We start from the raw sequence: 21,248 nt of genomic DNA on the forward strand, positions 1-21,248 counted from the left end.
ATCAAATCTCCTCATGGAGGTGATCACATCATCACATCACTACCAAACTACACCGTGACTGCTAAACCACTGAGAATCATACCCCAGCCAAGTTGACACATAGCCTTAACAATCCCAATGACCTTGAGTGTATCCTTCCTGAATTTGGACACCATCTCAAGACCAGATTTGATGCACTGAACACATATGACCAAAGACCAGACCAGTTGTGGGATGACATCAAGGATATCGTACATGAAGACAGCAAAGTCATTAAAAAGACAGGGAAGAAAGAAAAAACCAAAATGGCTGTCAGAACAGACTCTGAAATGTGCTATTGAACATAGAGTAGCTAAAGTATATGGAAGATATAATGAAGTAAAAGAGCTAAACAGAAGATTTCAAAAGGCAGCTCAAGAAGACAAAGTTAAGTATTATAACGAAATATGCAAAGACCTGGAGTTGGAAAACCAAAAGGGAAGAACACATTTGGCCTTTCTCAAGCTAAAAGAACCGAATAAAAAATTTAAGCCTCATTTTCCAATATTGAAGCATTTATGGGCAAAATACTGAACAATGTGGGAAGCATCAAAAGAAGATAGAAGGAATATACACAGTCACTGTACATAAAAGAATTGCTTGACATTCAACCACTTCAGGAGGTAGCATACGATCAAGAACCAATGATACTGAAGGAAGAAGTCCAAGCTGTACTGAAGGCATTGGCAAAAATTAAGGCTCTAGGAATTGACGGAATACCAGTTGAGATGTTTCAACAAATAGATGCAATCAATGCTGGAAAAGCCAACTGGTCTATGCTAAGAAATTTGGAAGATAGCTACCTGGCCAACAGACTGAAAGAGATCCATATTTGTACCCATTCCAAAGAAAGGTGAACCAACAGAACACAGAAATTATCAAACAACATCCTTAATATCAAATGCAAGTAAAATTTTGCTGAAGATAATTCAAAATGGTTGCAGCAGTACATCAACAGGAAACTGACAGAAATTCAGTCCAGATTCAGAAAAGGATGTTGAATGAGGGATATCATTGCTGATGTCAGATGGATCTTGGCTGAAAGCAGAGAACACCAGAAAGATGTTTACTTGTGTTTTTTTTTTTTGATTATGCAAAGAAATTCGGCTGTGTAGATCATAACAAATTATGGATAATGTGGCAAAGAATGGGAATTCCAGAACACTTACGCTTATGCAGAACCTGTACATAGACCAAGACACAGTCGTTTGAACAGAACAGGGCGATACTGGGTGATTTAAAATCAGGAATGGTGTATGTCAAGGTTGTATCGTTTCACCATACTTATTCAATCTGTATACTGAGAAAATAATCCAAGAAGCTGGACTATAGGAAGAAGAACATGGCATCAAGATTGGAGAAAGACTCATTAACAACCTGAGATATGCCGATGACACAACCTTGCTTGCTGAAAGTGAAGAGGACTTGAAACACTTACTGATGAAGATCAAAGAGCACAGCCTTCACCTTAACATAAGGAAAACAAAAATTCTCACAACTGGACCAATAAGCATCATCGTGATAAACAGAGAAAAGATTGAAGTTGTCAAGGATTTCATTTTACCTGGATCCACAATCAACGCCCATGGAAGCAGTAGTCAAGAAATCAAACAACGTATGGTAGTGGGCAAAAGACCTCTTTAAAGTGTTCAAAAGCAAAGACGTTACTTTGAAAACTAAGGTGTGCCTGACCCAAGCCATGGTATTCTCAATTCCCTCATATCCACGGGAAAGCTGGGCAATGAATAAGGAAGACCAATGAAGAATTGATGCCTTTGAATTATGGTGTTGGCAAAGAATATTGAATATACCATGGACTGCCAGAGGAACTAACGAATCTGTCTTGGAAGAAGTACAGCCAGAATGCTCCTAAAAGCAAGCATGGCGACGCTTCATCTCACGTACTTGGACATGGTATCAGGAGGGACTATTCCCTGGTGAAGGACATCATGCTTGGTAAAGTAGAGGCTCAGCAAAAAAGAGGAAGACTCCCAACAAGACGGACTGACTCAGTGGCTACAACAATGGACTCAAACACAGCAGCAATTGTGAGGATGGTGCAGGACCAGGCAGTGTTTCGTTCTGTGTATATAGGGTCGCTGTGAGTCGGAACCGGCTCAACGGCACCTGACAACAACACCCATAGGCCTGTGCCTGCCACGTACCAAATGCCAGCTGAAGGACAGAATAAATGAATGAATGAATGGACAAGACGACTGTTCCTTTGAAAGAAATAGCTAGGTGAATTCAAAGGTTTTTTTATCATCCTCTTTGATGCAGATCTGACATTTTGGGGCTGTGGTCCATGGGCCCAGCCTTAGAGCAGGAACCCCACTCAAGGGGGCACAAGTGGAGAGAAGAAGTAGGCATCTTGTTTGCAGAAAGCCAAACTCAATTCAACAGAGGCCAGACAAAGCGGCTGCCTCTCTTCGGAGCCCCGGAGCTCCTCAGAATATCTGTCATCCCTCATCACGCCCGCCCCCCCACCCCCCACCCCCCACCCCCCACCCCTCCAACCCCCCCATCTCTTGAAGCCTGCGCCTCCCAGCCCATTAGATATGCTAATCTCCAGCTTGGAGCTGGATTAACCGACCCAGTGGGAGGGGACAAGTCATCTTCCAATCTTCATTAAGAAAGAAGGCTGTACCCCCTCTTGCCCACCTGCCCCCAAAGGGCTGGCATCTGGGAGTTCATTCTAGCCCCTCTCATCAAGGCCGCCTCCACGGCTCAGCACTCTGTTCAGCGGAGGAAGGCGGGGGAGGCCCATCTCAACCCCCTACCCCCACTTAATGCATCAGAGCCCATTTGTTTGATGTCAGCTCCTGCCTCGGTGCAATTTGGAGCCACAGCTGCGGCCCCACAGCCCAGCCCCAACCCCCTCTCCCACCCCAGAACCTGCTGCCAACTAGCCCCACACCCCACTGCAGAGAAGTATGGCTTTGTGTAGATCAAGGACTCGGCTGAGTCTGGTGTTGTTAGGTGCCATCAAGTCATAACAACCCCATGTGACAGAGTAGGACTGCCCCATAGGGTTTTCTAGGCTGTGATCTCTACAGGAGCAGATTGCCAGGTCTTTCTCCCATGGAACATTTGGGAGGGTCAGGCCACCAACTTTTAGGTTAGCAGCCAAGCACTTGACCGATGCACCACCAGGGCCCTTTGCTGAGTCTGGCAGGGTCCACGAACAGACCCTTGGCTCTGGCTTGGGTTCATGAGGAGTCGGCCTTACCCACACTGAGCCCAGACAGGAATTCTGACTGCGCAGCTGAACGAGCGGGGCTAGAAAACAGGAAGGTATTTTCCATTGAAACAAACAAAAAATAACATATGTTTAAAATCCCAACTGCCCCCTAAAAAGACTGAATCCTATTAAATGGAAGGCCCCTGAATTATTGAGCCATGGAATTGATCTGGGTAGAGCGTGTGCAGACAGCAGCTAGGGAGAAACCTGGATACTAGAGGGCAGAGGGGAGAAGGAAGGCCACAGCAGTGCTTCTCGAGGTGTGGGCCGCGAACTGGCAGCATCGGCATCACCCAGAACTTGTAGAAGTGCTGACCTACTGAACTAGAAGCTCTGGAATGGGGTCCCGCCAGCTGAGCTTTAACAAACCCTCTAGATGATGCTGATGCCGGCTCAAGTGTGAGAGCCACCAGATTAGAAAGCTCACAATGAGAAGTAGGGGCACTCTGGGGATGCCCATGCCCTCCAAATTGTCAGTCAAGTCACCCGATTCGTCAATCTGCTTTGTGAGAGGGGATTTGTTTATGCAAACTAGCAAAGTTGCTGAATTTTACACCCAAACAGATGCAGAGTGAAGCAGAGACCACATGAGAATGTGGGGGTCAAAGCACAAGTCCCCAGGAACTCACAAAAATCATGAGAGGGCCTCTGACTTTCAAAGACTGTGGCTATGTCACGGAACCAAGCCATTCATACCTTGGTGTCCCAGGGGCAAGCGGCCAGCAGAGGGGATTTGGGTCATAACACATTTAAGTGAAGTAAGAATAACGTTGGCACCTACTGCGTGAGGCTGAGTACTGGCGGCCTTATGGAAATTTTCTCTTCTAACCTGCACACCAGCCCTTGGAGGCAGGTAGCTTTATATCCTGTTACAGATGTAGAAACTGTGGCTCCACATAGCTGAGTCATTTGCCCAGGAAAGAGCAGAAACCCACTTCTGCCCAGGACTTTCTGACTCTAAAACCTCGGCTTTTTACTGCTACACTTGGGGTGTGACTAGAATCTCTCTGAAGAATTAGCCCTGGAATCTGTGCTTCAAAGGAATCACACCAGAGCTGTGCCTGCCAGCCCCCCAGTATCATCCAGCAGCTACTCACCCATCTTAGGTACCTCACGCTGCTGTCGCGCAAATACCACGCGTGGGTGGATTTAAAGAACAGAAATTTATTTCTCACGTTTCCGGAGGCTAAAAGTCCAAATCAGGGTCGTGGCCATGTTGATTCATTCCTTGTAGGTTGTTGTTGGTTGTTATTCGCCGCCCAGTCAATTCCGACTCGTGGCAACCCCATGTGTAAAGAGTAGAACTGCTCTGTAGAGTTTTCAAGGATGTGAGCTTTCAGATGCAGATCGCCAGGCCTGTCTTCCAAGGCACCTCAGGGTGGGTTCGAACCGCCAACCTTTCAGCCAGTAGTTCAGCACTTATCCATTTGCATCTCTCAGGGCTCCTCCTTGTCAGTAGCTCAGGCATTCCTTGGTTCCTTGGCTTGCAGACAATCCTCATGTGGCGTCTGCCTTCCCCAGTATGTGATGTCTGTATCTAATCTGCTAGTTTGATAACTCAGAGGTGATTAAGTTTAGCCCCTACCCAAGTCGGTTATGATCTAATTAACATAACAAAGAAAATCCTATTTCCAAGCAGGATGACATCCACAGGTATAGGGGTTAGGATCGGGTATCGGCGTTAGAATTCTAACACGTGTTTTGTGGGACACAATTTAACCCGTAACAACCCCTTACTACTCTGCTTTGCTCAGCAGGCTTCTGCCTCTGCTTCGGGGAAACCCAGGAGAGGAGTGTGGGTGCCATGCAGCCCATGGGATGAGGGGGCAGCAAAGTGATGGGTGCTCACCCTTCTCCAAGTCTGCCATAAGTACTGAGTAAGAGCCAAGACTCTGCAGCCTGGTCAGGCACTAGCTGTGAGACCTCAGGCAAGTCACTTAATCTCTCTATACCTCAGTTTCTTCATCTATAAAACAGGGATTGTAATCGCAGCAGCCTTGTAGATTGTTGTAAGGATTACATCAGTGAAAATGTGTAAAGTTCTAAGAATAGTGCCTGGCACATAGTGGGGACTATATGGTAATTTGTTGAATAGACAAATCACCTTACACGTCTTCCTTTTCTGCCTACCAGATATTCTCCCCAGCCTCTACTGCTCCCTTCCAAAATTCTCCCCATCCTTCGAAAAAAACAGTTGCTGTCAAGTTGACTCTGACTCACAGCGCCCCCACGTGTGTCAGAGTAGAGCTGCACTCCATAGGATTTTCAATGGCTGATTTTTCAGAAGTAGGTCAGGTTACCAGATCTTTCTTCCAAGGTGCCTCTGGGTGGACTTGAACCTCCAACTTTTTGGTTAGAGTGCATTTACCGTTTGTGCCACCCAGAGGCTCCTCCCCATCCTTCAAGGCAGGCTCAAATCCCATCTTCCCCACCAACCACCTTGACACTCCTAGAGCTCTCTCCCTCCCAGTAGCTATCCTGGACCTCTTGTTCCACTTGTGTGGTGAAATGAGTACCTTTATGAGGTCTTTTGCCTTAGTTCTTTGGAAAAACAGCTTGAGAGATATGTCCCCTAATTCCTGAGGAGTTACCTTTGCCCTAATTTTCTACCCCAGAGGGTCTATTACTTTTGCTGGGTTGATTCACGTTTCCTGGCTGAGGTGTAAACAACTTGATTTTGATACTTTTCTGTCTGGGCCTGGGCTACAGCTTGCCCTGTGATTGGTATGCACCTTGCAGGGATTGGTCAATAGGCTATGCAAATGAGGTGACTTTTAGCCCACCCATGCCTACTATGCAAATGAAGGGTCTGTGGCCTACCGAGAAGGGATTGGTCAGTGGCCCTGGTAGGAGTGCCACGCCTTAAATTGACAAGCAGTTTGTGTATTTAAGCAGCCTGGCCAACAGAGGTTTAAGCAGACAGAAAGAAGAGAAGCAGCAGCAGAGACAGAAGTAGCAGGGCAACTACTAAAAGAGCTGTAACGTGGGTCAAAAGCTATAACGCTAAGGCAGCAAGAGGCCCAGAAGGGGCCCAGCAGCAGAGCCAGTGGCGACAAACAACAGAGCCAAGAGGAGCCTGTCCTCAGGGAATCAAGAGGTGGCCTGGACGGTCAAGAGGAACTGAGAGAGCTGTCCTGCACTGAAGAAGGGAAACTTTGCCTGCGTGCTTCCTGATCCTGAGTTGTATCCTGTTACTTCCTTAATAAACCCTTTAAGTATCGTCTGTGAGTTCTACATGGCCATTGCAATGGATTATGGAACCCAGAAGAGAAGTAGAGAGTTTTCTGGAAGGGATGGCTGGCATCAGAATTGGTAAAAAGCTAGGAGAGTGGAGGTATGTCTGACCTTCACCTCAGAAATCAGCTTTGGGCTGATCTTGATTCTCATTATCCCTTCTGAAGTTAGACATATTCTGTTGCTACTGTTACTACTACGGCCATCTTACAACCTGGCCCTTGGCCTTCAACATGTTATTGTTGTTGTTAGGTGTCGTTGAGTCAATTTCAACTCATAGTGACCCCATGTGACCGAGTAGAAATACCCCATAGAGTTTTCTAGGCTGTAATCTTTACGGGAGTAGGCTACAGGCCTTTCTCCTACAGAGCTGCTGGGAGGATTTGAACCGCCAACTTTTTGGCTAGCAGCCAAGGGCTTAATGGTTACACCAAGACTCCTTGCCCTCCATTCCCTAATATTGCAGAGATGTGTTTCTTCTATGCCAGTCTAGGAACCTGTGAAGGGCAGAGCTGGTACCTAATGCCTCTCGCACTTTTTGTGGCACCCAGCCCTGTACCTGTGCACAGCAGGTAGTCCATAAATATGTTTTGGCTGATCTTTGGGACCCAGTGGTCCCTGCAGGGTAACCTGACCCCATTTGCATTCAATCTGTCTGCATTGCCTGGCTAGTGGTTTATAGTCTGCGTGGTATTGAAGAGGTAGGGGTGGGGGCGGGCAGATTTGTCTTCCTAAAAGCAAGTATACCAGGTTCCAAGTAGCTGAATGCAAGGGCCAGTGATGAATGTTGAGAGCTACAGGTTCATCCTATAGCCCAGTTAATTAACTTTCCCAAAGTCCCCTAAGTGCTCTGGTCTCTCTTTAAAGCCCAGGAACCCACTCTCATTTATCAGAAAGGAGTCTCTGTCTTCCACTTCCTTCCTTCCTGCCCCTTCTAGCTCCAGTCTGGCTGTTAGCACTGCCCTATACCCACCACATACTCCAGGAGGCGGAAGATGTCCAGAAGGCCTGGGCTTGTCCCAAGAGAGAATGACCACAGCACTCAGCCATTGTCCCCTCCATGAGCTCTCTCAGCACTGGCCAGGCCTGCAGCACTGGGCCAGATTAGATGGAGCTCAGCTCCTAGGGCTTAAAACCAGTTGCCATCCAGCCAATCCCAACTCATAGCACCCCATGTGTGTCAGAGCAGAACTGTGAGTCACAGAGTTTTCAGTGGCTGACCTTTTGTGTATAGATCACCGGCCTTTCTTTTGAGGGGCCTCCGGTACTTCCAATCTTTTGGTTAGCAGCACTGTATTACCCATTTGGACCAGCCAGAGACTCCTAGGGTTTAGAGCTGGAGAAACCTCTTCCAGGCAGCAGGCGTAAGATTTGGGATTCCTTCCCTGTCCACACTGGGAACACCCCTCCCCTGGAAAGAGGAGTTTGGCAAAGCCCATTCTCAATCCAATTAACTCTGAGGTCCAGAGGACCTAAAATTTGCAGTCTTTTTCCCTACCCAGGGCCCAGCAACAACCTCCGTGAAAAACAAAACCCAAATAAATAAAAAAACAAAAAAGTCCTGGCTTCTGAGCCACAACATCGACCTCCTTCCAAGTTTTCTGCATGGCAGGGGGAGGGGGAAGAGGGGTGTGCCCTAGCATAGCTGGTGTAGTCAAGGCCACGGACTAACTGCAGGGGAGCGAATGTGGCCTAGGGTAACACACTCGCTCGGGGGCCCTTCTTACCTCCCCATCACCAGCAGGCCTTACAAGGCTGGGTCCTCTCGGAGAGACCCAAGTTCCCTCCCAATTATGTGCACGTGGCTCAGACCCACAGAACATCAGCACTGGAGCCAGTCCTGGGCCACTCCCCTCATTCTACAGACTCCTCGCATCCAATGCTAAAGCCAAAACTGGCTCCCCAGGCTCCTTCCATATTAGCTAATGCATCCTTGGGGAAAGCAGACTCAGATTTCAAGTTATGGCAAACCAGACTGCATTTGAAAGGGTTGAGAGTTTTTCTGGAAAAAACACACACACACTTACACACAAACTTACAAATATTCTTATTCCAAAAGTGTACAGAAATCATTTGAGATTTTCTGCTCTTGGACTCCCTGGCCCCCCAGCCTCCTGTCAAAGCAGACAGCTGTGCCAACTGGGCTGGAGGGGCAATTGAGGACTGGGAGAGGCAGACTGGTGATTCTCAGGAATATTGTTCATTCTAAACGGAGGAGCTTGTAGGTGTAACTCCAGTTCCCAGAAGCAGGCAAGCCCAGGGTGGAGCACAGTCTCACCACCAGCTTCCCCCACTCCCTACATCCCAACCCCCAACCTTCCATTTCCAGTTCTCCAGCCCCTCAGAGCTGCCGGCCATGCTCTCAAGGGTCCATCAGGGGCTTTTAAGTGAGCCCCCGGCTTTCATCCTATTAGTGAGCACAGGAGTAATTACGACTTCATTAGCCAAATAGGTTCTCGGTTCAGAGACTCCTCCCCCCAAAACAAAACACACACCCGCTCCCCTCCATCTGAAGCCCGTCCCCTGAGGCCCAGGCTAACAATGCAGCGGGCTTCAGGGAAACCCAGCAGGAAGGAGAAGCAGCCAGGGATGGCTGGCCAATGGGGAGGAGGCCGGGAGCCCCCCTGCCCTCCTCGGTGGCGCATCTGTCGGCGCCCCCAGGAGCCCCCAGAGGGTTTTGACAGGGAGAGGGATGGCACTCAGCAAATGAGGGGCGCGACCCCTCACATCTGTCTGCAGCTCTCGCCCCCTGGCCCTGCTGGCCCGCTGGGTCACAGGTTAACCCACGGGCAGTCTCCTCAGCTGGGAGAGCTCTCTGGGCCAACGCCCAGGGCCTCTAGAGTGGCTGGAGTCTCCGGTCGCCATCCTATGCTTCGGCTGCTGCAGCACCAGAGACAACGAACCCGTAGGTCTGAATGTCCACTCTCCTCGGCACACTGGGCCAAGCAAGGACAAAGCGGTACTCCAGCACCGTCTGCTGGGGAACCCTTTAGCCAGCCCCCAGCCACCAAACCAGTCAGGCGAGTCCCTGGCACAGCTTCCCGTGGTCACTTGTCTGGCATGTCACACTGCAGTACTCAGAAGAGTTTTCCTTGGGTCTAAATTAACTTCACATTTCAGTTAAAACTATTCCCTCTTAGGAAATCGCTTATTGTCCTTCTCTTTTCCTCGTCTTTTAATAGGATTTAGGAGCATGGCATCCCATCCCCATGCCTCCTAGTAGGACCCAGCTAACCTGGTTGTTGTTAGGTGCCATCAAGTTGATTTTCGAATCATAGCAACCCCTGTGACAGAGTAGAACTGCCCCGTAGGGCTTCCTACTTCACCCCAAACCTTCCTTATATACACCCAGCCATGCAGCATTCATCATGCCCTACAGTCTCTCCCCGGAAAGCATCCAGGATAAGCAGCAGCACCAGCTCTGGCCACTCCAGCCCACACCCCACCAGGAGAAGCCACAGGCTCCCTGCAGTCCTTCAGACACATGCCTCTTTGTCCAGGCAGCTTCCAGAGAGAGCTGCAAACTTCTTCTGGGGGCTTTGCAAATAACAGCTGGTGAATTCTCATTCCTGCTGTGGGCCCCTCTGCTTGGATACTCCGCCGGCAAGATGCCATCTGCTGGGGCTGGACCCAGAGGCAGGGAGATAGATGAGATGACCTCCAGACAGCCCTGCCATTTACGCGACTCCAAGCTACGTACAGCCTTGGCCCTGGCTCTGGCTCTAACCTGACTCTGTTGGCCTCCAGGTCTGCCATTACTTTCCCTCCCCCTAGCCCCACAGCCAGGCCAGAGGCCAGGCAGGGGGACCCCTGCTCCTTACCCTTCAAGGGAAGGGAGTCCCTGGAGACCAGCCCAGCTGTACACGCTGCGCCCCTGCCTGTGTTCCCTGAAAGCGACCGTCCTTTTGTTAATTCTGCAATTTCCCAAAGTGCCAGGAGCATCTCATCTGACAGTCACAGCATCTGTTCCTCGCTCTCCAGAAGGTCGGGTGGGAGCAGCGCCAGCCCCTTCCCTCAGGCTCCCCAGCCTCACACTCCTTCCTTCCATCAGTTTGGGCACCCTTCATCCGAGCCCCTGGGAGCACTACCAGCTTCTTCTCTGCATCCCTGGCCCCATGTCCATGGCTGGCAGGCACAGCCTCATACACGTCTCCTCCTCTGGGACCAAGCCCGCCTGCCCAAGCCTGTTCCTTGAGGCTCTGAAGGGAAAGAAGCTAGTCCTCTAGCTGAGGCCTGCCCAGGGACCCTCGAAGTGTAGGGGCCATAGGGTGCCAAGGAAAGGGAAAGCCCCAGGCTTGTCCTTCCAAGTGCCCCCTCCCTCTGTGCACCATTCCTTCTGGATGCTCAGGTCCAGGGTAGTGGACATTCTGGCTGGTGTCCCTCAGCCCAGATAGCCTTTTGGGAGTCTGGTCTGGCCTTGCCCTGAGCTTCAGCACAGCCTTTCTCAACCTTAGCACTATTGATGCCACCACCCGTCTGTCAGGGAAAGCTTGCGTGTTGCTATGATGCTGAACAAGTTTCAGTGGAGCTTCCAGACTAAGACAGACTAGGAAGAAAGGGGTGCCAGTCTACTTCCAAAAATCAGCCAGTGAAAACCCTATAGATCACAACGGTTTGATCTGGAAACTGATCATGGGGCAGCATTTTGTTCCACTGTGAATGGGGTTGCCATGAGTCAGGGACAAAGCTGGCGGCAGCTAGCAACAACAATTCTTAGCTGGGAGGGCTGTCCTGTGGATCCTAGGATGTCTACCAGCATCCCTGGCCTCTGCCCACTAGATACCAGTAGTACACATATCCCCCACCCCCACCTATGACGATCAAAAATGTCTCCCGTTAAAACCTGTTGATTCCAACTCATGGTGACCCCATGTGCTTCAGAGTAGAATTGTGCTCCCCAGTGTTTCCTTGACTGTAATCTTACAGAAGCAGATCACCAGGCCCTTCTTCCGTGGTGCTGCTGGGTAAATTCAGTCAGCAGCTGAGATAGACCATTTACACCACCCAAAACCGAAAAAACAAACAAACCTGTTGCCATCGAGTCGATTCCAACTCATAGCAAGCCTGTAAGACAGACTAGAACTGCCCCATAGGGTTTCCAAGGAGCGCTGGTGGATTTGAACTGCTGACCTTTTGGTTAGCAGCTGAGTTCTCAACCACTGCACCACCAGGGCATCATCCAGGGACCTAAAAAACATTGCCAAATATCCCCTAGCTGAGAACCACTGAACTAAGGCAAAAAAAAAAAAAAAAAAAATGATTCTGACCCTCACCCAGGTTTCTGATTGCTAGGCTCCAGGTGACAGAAGCTTATACCAGGGGTTTGCAAACATTTTCTGTCAGAGTCAGGTAGTAAATACTTTGGGCTACACAGGCCAGACAGTCTCTGCTGTAACTACTCAGCTGCCAGTGTGGTGTGAAAGCAGCCATAGACAGTACCTAAGTGAATGAGCGTGGCTGTGCTCAATAGAGCTTTATTTATAAACACCGAAATTTGAATTTCATATTATTTTTCATGTGCCATGAAATAGTCTTCTTCTCATTTTTTTTCAACCATTTAAAGATGTAAACATCACCCTTCACACGCAGACCATACCCCTAGCTTAAAGGATCTCAGATGGATCGAGACCCCAGGATCCCTGTTGACATGCTCCCACAGGACTAACAAAGCCAAGGGCAGAGGCTGGTGTGGCCAGGGGCATCCCGCTGCCCTCAGGGGTGGGGGGTGGGGATCAGTCACCCCAGCCCCCTTTGACCTAACAACTCCAGGTGCTGTTTTTAGTGAGGCAGCCCCACTCACATCAATAGGACAACTACATAATTTGCAGGGCCCAGTACAAAATGAAAAAGTGGGGCCCTCGTCAAAATTTTATTGAAAATGTCAAGAAGACAGCAGAAGAGCATTAAACCAAGCCTGAAGCCCTTCTGAGCAAGGGACTGTGTGACCACACGAGTTGCACACCACCCAGGTTGCACACCACACAGGTTGCACACCCATGAAGCCAGCAGGGACCTCAGCCTTCCTCCCAGCCTCTACCCGCTCACAGCCTGTACCAAGCAGAGAGCTGACATGCCAGGCTGGTCTTCTGACCCTTGTGAATAGCTTCTCCCGCTGCCTTCAGGCTGGGATGCCCCATTGATGGTGCTCTGCACAAGGACAGCCGGGGCTGAGATGGTGCATGGAGGCTTAAATCCAGCCCATGCCCCCTTGCCAAGCTCTGCACACTGGTACAGTACCGATCTGCTTGGAGGAATCTGTACCACATGGGCTGGGAGTGGCCTTGTCTCCAGGGCACCCAGGGTGGGAGGGGAAGTAGCCAACTGTGCCTCAGCATGGCCCTCTCTACCCCCATCCTGAACCCCCAGAGAGGGACAGATGACCCAGTCATCAATCCATTTAATAAATAGGTATTGAGCTCCAGACTCCATGCTGAGGAGGGTGCAAAGGCAGAGGCACCCCATCCCCATGCAGATTAGTAAGAGGGATGCCTATGAAGCAGTGACACTGAAGAGGGCCACCTAATACCTACAGAGAGAGTCCAGGGGGTAGGCAGGTCAAACGGGGTTGATTCTTGAGGGCAGAGAGAATTTAACCAGGACGAAAGATCACTATTCCAATCAAGAACTAGCACAAAGAGAGAGAATGGAGAATCAAGCCATTTCCAGAAAGGGTAAGTGGGTCAGTATAGCTGGAGTGACATGGGGAAAGGCAAGCTAAACAGGGGACCAGATCACAAAGGGCCCTGTGTGTCACAGGAAAGAGCCTGGAATTTCACCTGGAGGCAAAAGCGACTGAGGAATGTTTAGCAGGAGAGTGACATGATCTGATTTGCATTTTTGGTAGCTTACTCTGACTGCAGTCTGGAGGGCGAATGGGAAGGGGTGAGACTGGAAACTGGAAGCCTGGTTAGGAACCCATGGTAGAATTCGGGAGGTAGAATTGGCAGCACTGAGAGGTTGGCTGGACGAAGGGGAAGGTGATGAGGGAGGGTGATGGGAGGGAGGAGTCAAGAAGGAGGGGAGGGTGTCATTCGTGGAGGCAGGAAGCCTGAGGAGTGGCAAGTAGAGAGTGAAGAGGGCACTTCAGGTCCTTTGAGGTAATGTGAATGGCCCAGAGGCCACCAAGGGAAGACTTCTCACTTACCAACCAGCACAGGTCTGCACTCCAGGCCCAGGGCCCCTTCCAGGTCCTCATGCCCTCTCTTCAGACCCACTTCGAAGCCTGATTAGCCAGCCTCCCTTCCTACAGGTCTGTCTGCTCTGTGCACCCCACCCTGTCAGCTGCCTCCAAAGTGGACATTCCAAAGCATATGTCTCAGCCTGTGTCTTGCTTGCTCAGACTTCTCCAACAGTTCCTTGGTGCTCACAGATAAGCCCCTGCAAAGCTCATAAAGCTTTGGTGGACTGACCCCAGCCTACCCCTCCAGCCTCAACCCTGCTAGTGCCCTCCTTGCAAACCTCAACTCCAAACCAAAAACCAAACCTGCTGCGGTGAGTCAGTTCCGACTCACAACAACCCTGTAGGGAGACGTGCCAAACAACTTGCTCCCTAAGCTCAGCCTCATTTGCACTGGCTGTTCCTTCTTCCTGGGACCACCCGCTCCCCACCTCCTCCAAGCCCATACCACATACACCTGGTCTACCTGGGGAACTCAGAGTCTTCCTTCAAGACTCAATTAAAATGTGTCCTATTTTTCTGAGCCTCACTAGTCGGAGGCAGGTAGCCCCCACCCTCACCATACTTTGTGCAAACCTCAATTGTAGCACTTGTCGTTGCAACGTGTCGTTGGGTCAGCCCCCGGCTCATGGCAAACCTCAGCACAACAGAACAAAACACCGCCCAGCCCTTTGCCATCCACCTGATTGGATTATAGCACTTTCTGGGTTACACTGTGATTATTTTTAGTTCCTCCATTAGACTGTGAGCTCCTTAAGAGTGCACACTACATTCTATTCACTTGGTATCCTCACTGCTTGGCACCTGCCTGTTAAAGAGGTGCTCAATATTTGCTTGTTAAGTGAATTCATGAATGAATGGATAGATGAATGAATAAACACAAACAACCTTTCCCAACAATCTTTGGCCATATTCTATCAAGCACTTTTTTTGTTCCCGGCACTGTGCTAGGACTTTTAAGTCCTGAATCAAGCGAGATTCTTGGTTGCAGGCAGCAGAAACAGATTTTGACCATCTTCAGCAGAAAAAATAATTTATCAGAAGGCTATCAGGTAGATGGCAGAATCAAGAGGAAGGCTAACAGCCAATTCAGGAAGAGGCAGGAACCAAGGAATACCAGTCCACAGAGACACGTCACCGTTACGCCTTAAGAATGGTCTGGTCAGGACGTCATCACAGGCATCGCACAGACTGGACACTCCCTCCACTGGTGCCAGAACCTGGCACTCCTACCATCACCTCCACTGCTGTCCAACCTCATCATGCACGTTGCCTCACGTGGTCCTCACAACCCTTGCGGCAGATAGTCTCAGCTCCATCTTACGGATGAGGCAACCGAGGTCTGGAGAAACTAAGGGCACACAGCCAATCGGTGGAGCTGCAGGGGCTGGGGTCAAGATCTGCCTGGCTCCCAAGCCCATGCCTTCCACTCTGCACGGCCTCCCTCCAGGGGCTCCACTCATGTTGTTCTGGTGTAAGTGGAGCTCCCTGGGTAGTGAGACTCAGCAGCCTTGCAACAGTGATGTGCTCAGCTTTTTTTTTTTTTTAACGATATATTTTGGGGATGTTTTTGGCCCTGACAAATTGTAATAAGGAAATATAGCGAGAGCAAAGTCGGCACAAGAAGGCTGAGTAATTAGAGAGAGGGTCTACACGCTGACATGGGTTGATGGCAGCTACTTCCAAAAGGTTGTTCATCAGACATCCAGGCCTCATGGAAGATGGGGGTCCAGCCTGAGGCTCAGAGTGGTCTGTAGAATCGGGACAGGTACCCCAGTGTTTCCACTTGCTCCTCCACTCCATGATCCATGACTGCCCTTTAGCCACCCTAGGAAGGCTTAGTAAAGAAGACTCAGAGGCCTCAGCTCTGCAGCCCAACCCACTCCCAGGCTCCCAGCTGCTCCCCAAGACTGTTCCCTCAGGCATCCTCTGGTTGGCATGTTTCTTGCCAAGAACAGAAGCCCCATACCCCCCAGGAAGGACCTCCTCAGACCCAGATGAGGGGAATTGGAGCACCCAATCCTAGTCCTGGCTCTGCTTCCACCACTCTGTGACCTTGGCTCCACCATTTATTTCACCTTTCTGGGCTTCAGTTCCCTATGACTCAATCCCTCCCCCCGCCTCTGCCCTCCCAACCTCCCATCTCCCACATGGGCCAAATTGTTTCATAAAAAAGAACTCAGGGTTCTTTGAGCTCTTTGGAGAGATCACGTAAATGCAGGACATTATTAGCATCATTACTATTAAATATTAATAATGACATTAGCATTGGCTATTATAAATCTGAAAAAGAAGCTCCAAGAGTCCTAGATTGAAATGGCTTTAAGAGAATAATTAGGCCCCTCCGGGCTACAGACCCTTCAGGCCCTTCAGCAGAATTAGGAAGGCAAATGCAGACAGTGCTGAGTTCCCTCCCAACGGTCTCTTCAGCACAACTAGACTCCCCCTGGCCCCCAACAAATCATGCCCTTCCCAGCCCTGCAGCCTTTGCTCCTGCTGCACCCCACACCCTCATGCCAGGAGTACTTTCTGCACCCCGTCTCTGTCTATTGTTGCCAGGTGCTGTTGGGTCCATTTTGACTCACAGTGACCCCATGTGACAGAGTAGAACCACCCCATAGGGTTTTCTAGCCTTTTTAATCTTTCTGGGAGCAGGCCATGAGGTCTTTTTCTCCCTTAGAGCCACTGGGTGGGTTCAAGCCACCAACCTTTCAGTTAGCAGCCGAGCACTTCACTGTTGCAACACCAATGCTCCTTAAATCACGTCTAGGCCGGAGAATGGGGGATTGGAAAAATACAGACACTGATGAGATCATCCCTAGCCCCAAAGACTGCACAGTCCCAGGAATAAGAATCAGAATTTTGTATGGCACTTGACAGTTTAAAAACCCCTTTTAAAAAGCATCATATTTAACTCACATATTCTCACAAGCATTCTTAGAGGAGGTGAGGGAGGTTATTCCAGTTTAACTGGTGAGGAAACAGATTCTTGGGGCAATTAAGTGTCTTTAAGTGACCTGCCCAATGTCATCCAGCTGGGAGAGACAGCTGGGACTGAGCCCAGTTCTCTTGACTGCAACTCCCAAACTGCCCTAGCACTGCAACAGAGAAGGGCAGAGCTAGAAAGGCTCAGCCTCATAGTCCCACACCCTCATTTTACAGATGGGGAAGCTGAACCCCTAAAAGGCCAAAGGGATGTACTGACATTTATTGAGTGCCTACACCGTGCTAGATACTTGGTGTAATTCAATGCTCACGTCAACTCAGTGAAGTGTGTGTCTTAATCCCCACGTTCCTGACAAGGAACCTGAGGCTCTAAGGAGTTAAGTGACTTGCCTGTCACCACACAGCTTGGAAGTAACAGGACCGAGTGTCAAGCTGGCCCGACCTCAGAGCTTTGCTCTGTCTGCTTCCACGAAGCTGCAGATGGAGAGCCCCTTTACAGCTAGCAAACTGCTTCCAAAGAGATTACAGGCACTTTGAAGACCACATCCTATGGCTCTTGAATCCCCCACCATTTTAAACAGAGAAGCTGCTCTATAAATACATGGTCTCCTGGGAGCTCCAGAGAAGGGTCTGGAGTCCAAAATCAGAGGTAATGATGCTGAGGGCTGGAAAGGCCAGTCCATGAGATGGAGGCTGGGGACTGGTAAGGAAAGAGACCTCAGTGCCGGCGTCAGAGCCCTGAGTCCCAGACAGGGTATCATCACCCTCCCCACCTGTCCCCTGGGGCTGGACCCTGAGCCTCCTTCTTGACTGTCTGGAGAGCCATAGGACTTCATTGCTATTGATCTGGTGGGGCTAGAGTAGGAAGGAGCAGATGGTCTGAGAAGGGTTGGGTGGCCCTCAAGATGCCTTCTGAGTGTCTCTCTCAGGGGGACACCACATGTTTACAAGCAAATTAGTGCCCCTTTTGATTAGCCACCTGATGGCCTCCGGTTGGCCCTTCTCTACCCTGTCTGGGAGTCTGTGAGACTCAACTTGGAGATCGGGTGTTCCAGCTCTAGACAGCATGAAGATGTATTCGTTATCCACAGAGAGAAGAGCTGGCCCTTACAGTCAACTGCGCTGAGTTCAGACCCCGGCAGTCACCAAAAAAGAGGAAACCCACCTGCCCCCTATCTTGCCCACCCCAGGAGGACAGACTGTGGGTGACTGAAATACATAGTGCGGCTAAACCATGGGTTCTGGAGTCAAACCACCAAGTTCCTCTTCTTCACTTGCTTAATGTTGCTTTAAACAAACTCCTAATCTCGCTGAGTGGCATCTGTAAAATGAGAATATAATAAACATGAGAACAACGATGACCCCTTGGGTAGGTAGTTTGGATCAAGTACTTAGCACAACTCTGGAGGCACTTAAAAATGTTAGTTATTTCTGTTATTATTAAACCCCGCAAGCAAAACTCAGCTTAGACCCCCAAATGCCCACCGCACTCTCTTCTCAGAGACAGGAACACCTTAAAGGCTCCCATTAAGGATCCCCAATACCCCCCAAAAACCCCTCTGTTCTGGGCTCAGCTGAGAGCCTCAGACAGATGAGAAGACGAAACTTTGGGAAATATCTGTCCAAATCCAAAGCTAAGTGCTTTACCCACATCATAAGGGTATTGTTATTATTCTCATTTTACAGACGCTGCTTGGTGAGATAAAGGAAGTTGTTGTTAGCTGCCACTGAGTTGGCCCGTGACTCGTGGTGACCCCAAGCACAATGGGAAGAAATGCTGCCCGGTCCTGCACCATCCCCATGATCCATTGCAGATGGGACCCTTGTGATCTGCAGGGTTTTCATTGGCTGATTTCAGAAGTAGATCACTAGGCCTTTCTTCCTAGTCTGGAAGCTCCACTAAAGCCTGTTCAGCATCATAGCAACACTCAAGTAAATTTATCCAGAATCAAACCTGGGTCTCCTCCTATCGCTGAACCCCACCACTACCCCTCTCAACCCAAGTTTAGGCTTGGTCACTACTCTTGTTTTCACTTGTGGCTGCTGGAGTCCAGTGGGGTGAGGGAGGCTGGTTTCAGAGGGATCTGAGAAAGCCTTTGAGACCCAAGTAGGCTGTGCTAGCGAGTGGGAACCACGGTCCTCCTTAGAGACCGAGGCCCCACCACAAGGGCAGCAGCTATCCTAAAACAGTCACAAAGCCAGCTGTCTCAGGTCTAAGGTAATCCCTGCAAGCATTTCCAGGACCTTTGGCCCCTTAGCCAGCCAATCCCCAGCCCATCAGCCCCATGGCAGCAGATATACCAACCATTCTCTGGGCAAGGACCTGCTCGCAGCCCTCCAGAGCCTGACTGACCTGTGTGGCATCCATGCGCATGGCTCACCCCAGGAGCTCAGGCCCAACAAGCCTACCCCGGGAAGACAGACAGAGAGACAGACAAGGGCATCGTGGGCTGAGGGCAGGGAGGGGAAGCACATTCTGGAAGGGGTTTAATGTGCCTGGCTTTGCACAGCAGCGTTCAAAGTTATCCAGGAAACATCATCAGCAAAATCTGATGTTTCTCCATCAGAAACAAAGATTTCCCAGTTGGGAAACCCTTTGGAGGGGGAGAGAAGGGAGGGATGGGAGAGCATATGGGACTTGGGCAGGCGTTCCGGGCCTTGGAGGCTGGGCAGCAGACCCTCCACCCGTACTGGCTCCAGCTCCTTTCCCGGCCCTCTCACTCCAGCCTGGGTCTTTCCCAAGCCCCCTGCTCCGCTCCACTCGGGAAGACACGGAGCCATACTCCTGGCCTGACTGGTATGGCCATTGGAAACTCTGAGGCTGGCCTGGCCCTGCCAGCTGTTTTAGCATCTGGACCACTCACCGGTGCTGCCTGCGTGAGCTGGACAGCAGGCAGACCAGAGGGGGGTGAGACGACAGTGACAGCCTGACAGGCGCAACTGCCGCCGCAGATGGCCGGCTTCTCTGCCTGCAGGCCCCAGCTTTCCTGGGCACGCTCCCCGAATGACAGGAGCAGGAGAGGCAAGACGCATCACTGACCTGGTGGGCACCTAGGAGTTTCAGGCTGGCAGGGACCGTGGCCATCTTTAACTGCTTCAGGCTCCCAGGAAGGCCCGGAGATGTTAGGGTACTTGGCCAGGAACACACAGTCCACCAGTAGCAGAGCCCTGACTACCCTTCAGACACTCAGATTCCCAATTGAATGAGCTTTTCATGACATCACACTGCTGATTGATTTAGAGTGGGCTTAGATCCATATGTACTGATGTGGGAAGATGCCCAAGATCTATTAGATAGTTTAAAAAATATTTTGCAAATAAGTGTGCTTTGTATAATACAATTTATGTAAAATGATACTAATAACCCATATAATCATAGACATGAAAATAATAAACCTGGTGGCATGTACCCAAAATTGTTCAGGGTGGTTAAAGTTATAAGGGACTTTCACTACCTGTTTTTAAATTTTCTATAATGTTTGGATGTTTGGACAAAGAGCCCATGTCACTTTTGTGCACACGGGGACAATAAAGCTGATGGTGATGTGGGGTTGGCACTAAGTGCCCCCTTCATCCCACTTTCCCTGCACGGCAAGCCTCTGGGGATTTCTGATTCGCCCCCTCTTAGGGGATTTCTGCGGAAAACAAGAGTTTGGCTCCACCGGTCTCCAGGGTCTGGGAGCAAGAGCCACTTTCTCTTTCCCTCCTCATACCCAGCCTTTCCACCAGCTGGGGGGTCTCAGCTCTGGGCTGGGAGGAACCAGAAAGCCGGAGGGCTGGGCAGGGATAGGGAGGGTAGCAGGCCAGACAGCTCCCCCCGCGGCCGGCCGGCAGAGGTGCCCATGCATTATGGAAGACCCGGGCGCTCTGGCTCGCTCCCTGGTCCTTAAATGACAGCAAATGAGGTAAAGCCAGGAGGGTGGGGACGGAAGGGGGTGGGGGGCAGAGGAAGCCATCTCCGGGGCCCCGAGCGTTGGCTGAGGACCGGAGCCAGCCAGTGAGCGGAGCCTGCGAGAGGGAGGAGCACATCTCGATGCAGAGATGCTGCAGTGGCTCCGGGCGCGCACACACACACGCGCCCTCCGCCGCCACCGCCGCCACCGCGGCCGCCGCACCGGGACGGCGAGCGGCTGAGCCCGGCAGGGGAGGCCAGGAGGGCGGCTGAGGGAGCTGGCGGCCACGCCGGCTCCGGCTCACCGACTCAGGCAGCGTCCACCAGATCCAGCCAACACCCTCCTTTCACCCCAGGTAGGTGTCCACCGCTTTTGTCTCCTCCCGCCCGGGGGGTCTTCTTAGGGCGCTGTTACCCCTAGGTACTCCATGCTCAGTTTCTGTCAATACTCACCCCTTGCAACTTGGGTGGGGGCAAAGGCAGGAACCCCCAGCCAGCTGGGGCCAGTTGGACTTCTTGCCCTAGCCCGAAGGTGGCCGCTGGGACCCCAGAGCTCCCCTCCACCCTGTCTCTGTGGGTGGCATCCTGCAGGGCCCCAGCAGGCCCAGCCTGGACCCCAGCAGTGTGTCCAGGAATTCCAGCTGCTGGCTGGCATAGCAGCTGCCTGCGGACAGGGCAGCCAGCTTCAGGCCTGTCCTGGGCCCTTGGTCCAGGGCCCGGCCAGTCTGTAAGGCCAGGCC

This window comes from Elephas maximus, chromosome 18, assembly GCF_024166365.1.
Source record: "Elephas maximus indicus isolate mEleMax1 chromosome 18, mEleMax1 primary haplotype, whole genome shotgun sequence".
In the NCBI taxonomy this organism is placed as follows: Eukaryota; Metazoa; Chordata; class Mammalia; order Proboscidea; family Elephantidae; genus Elephas; species Elephas maximus.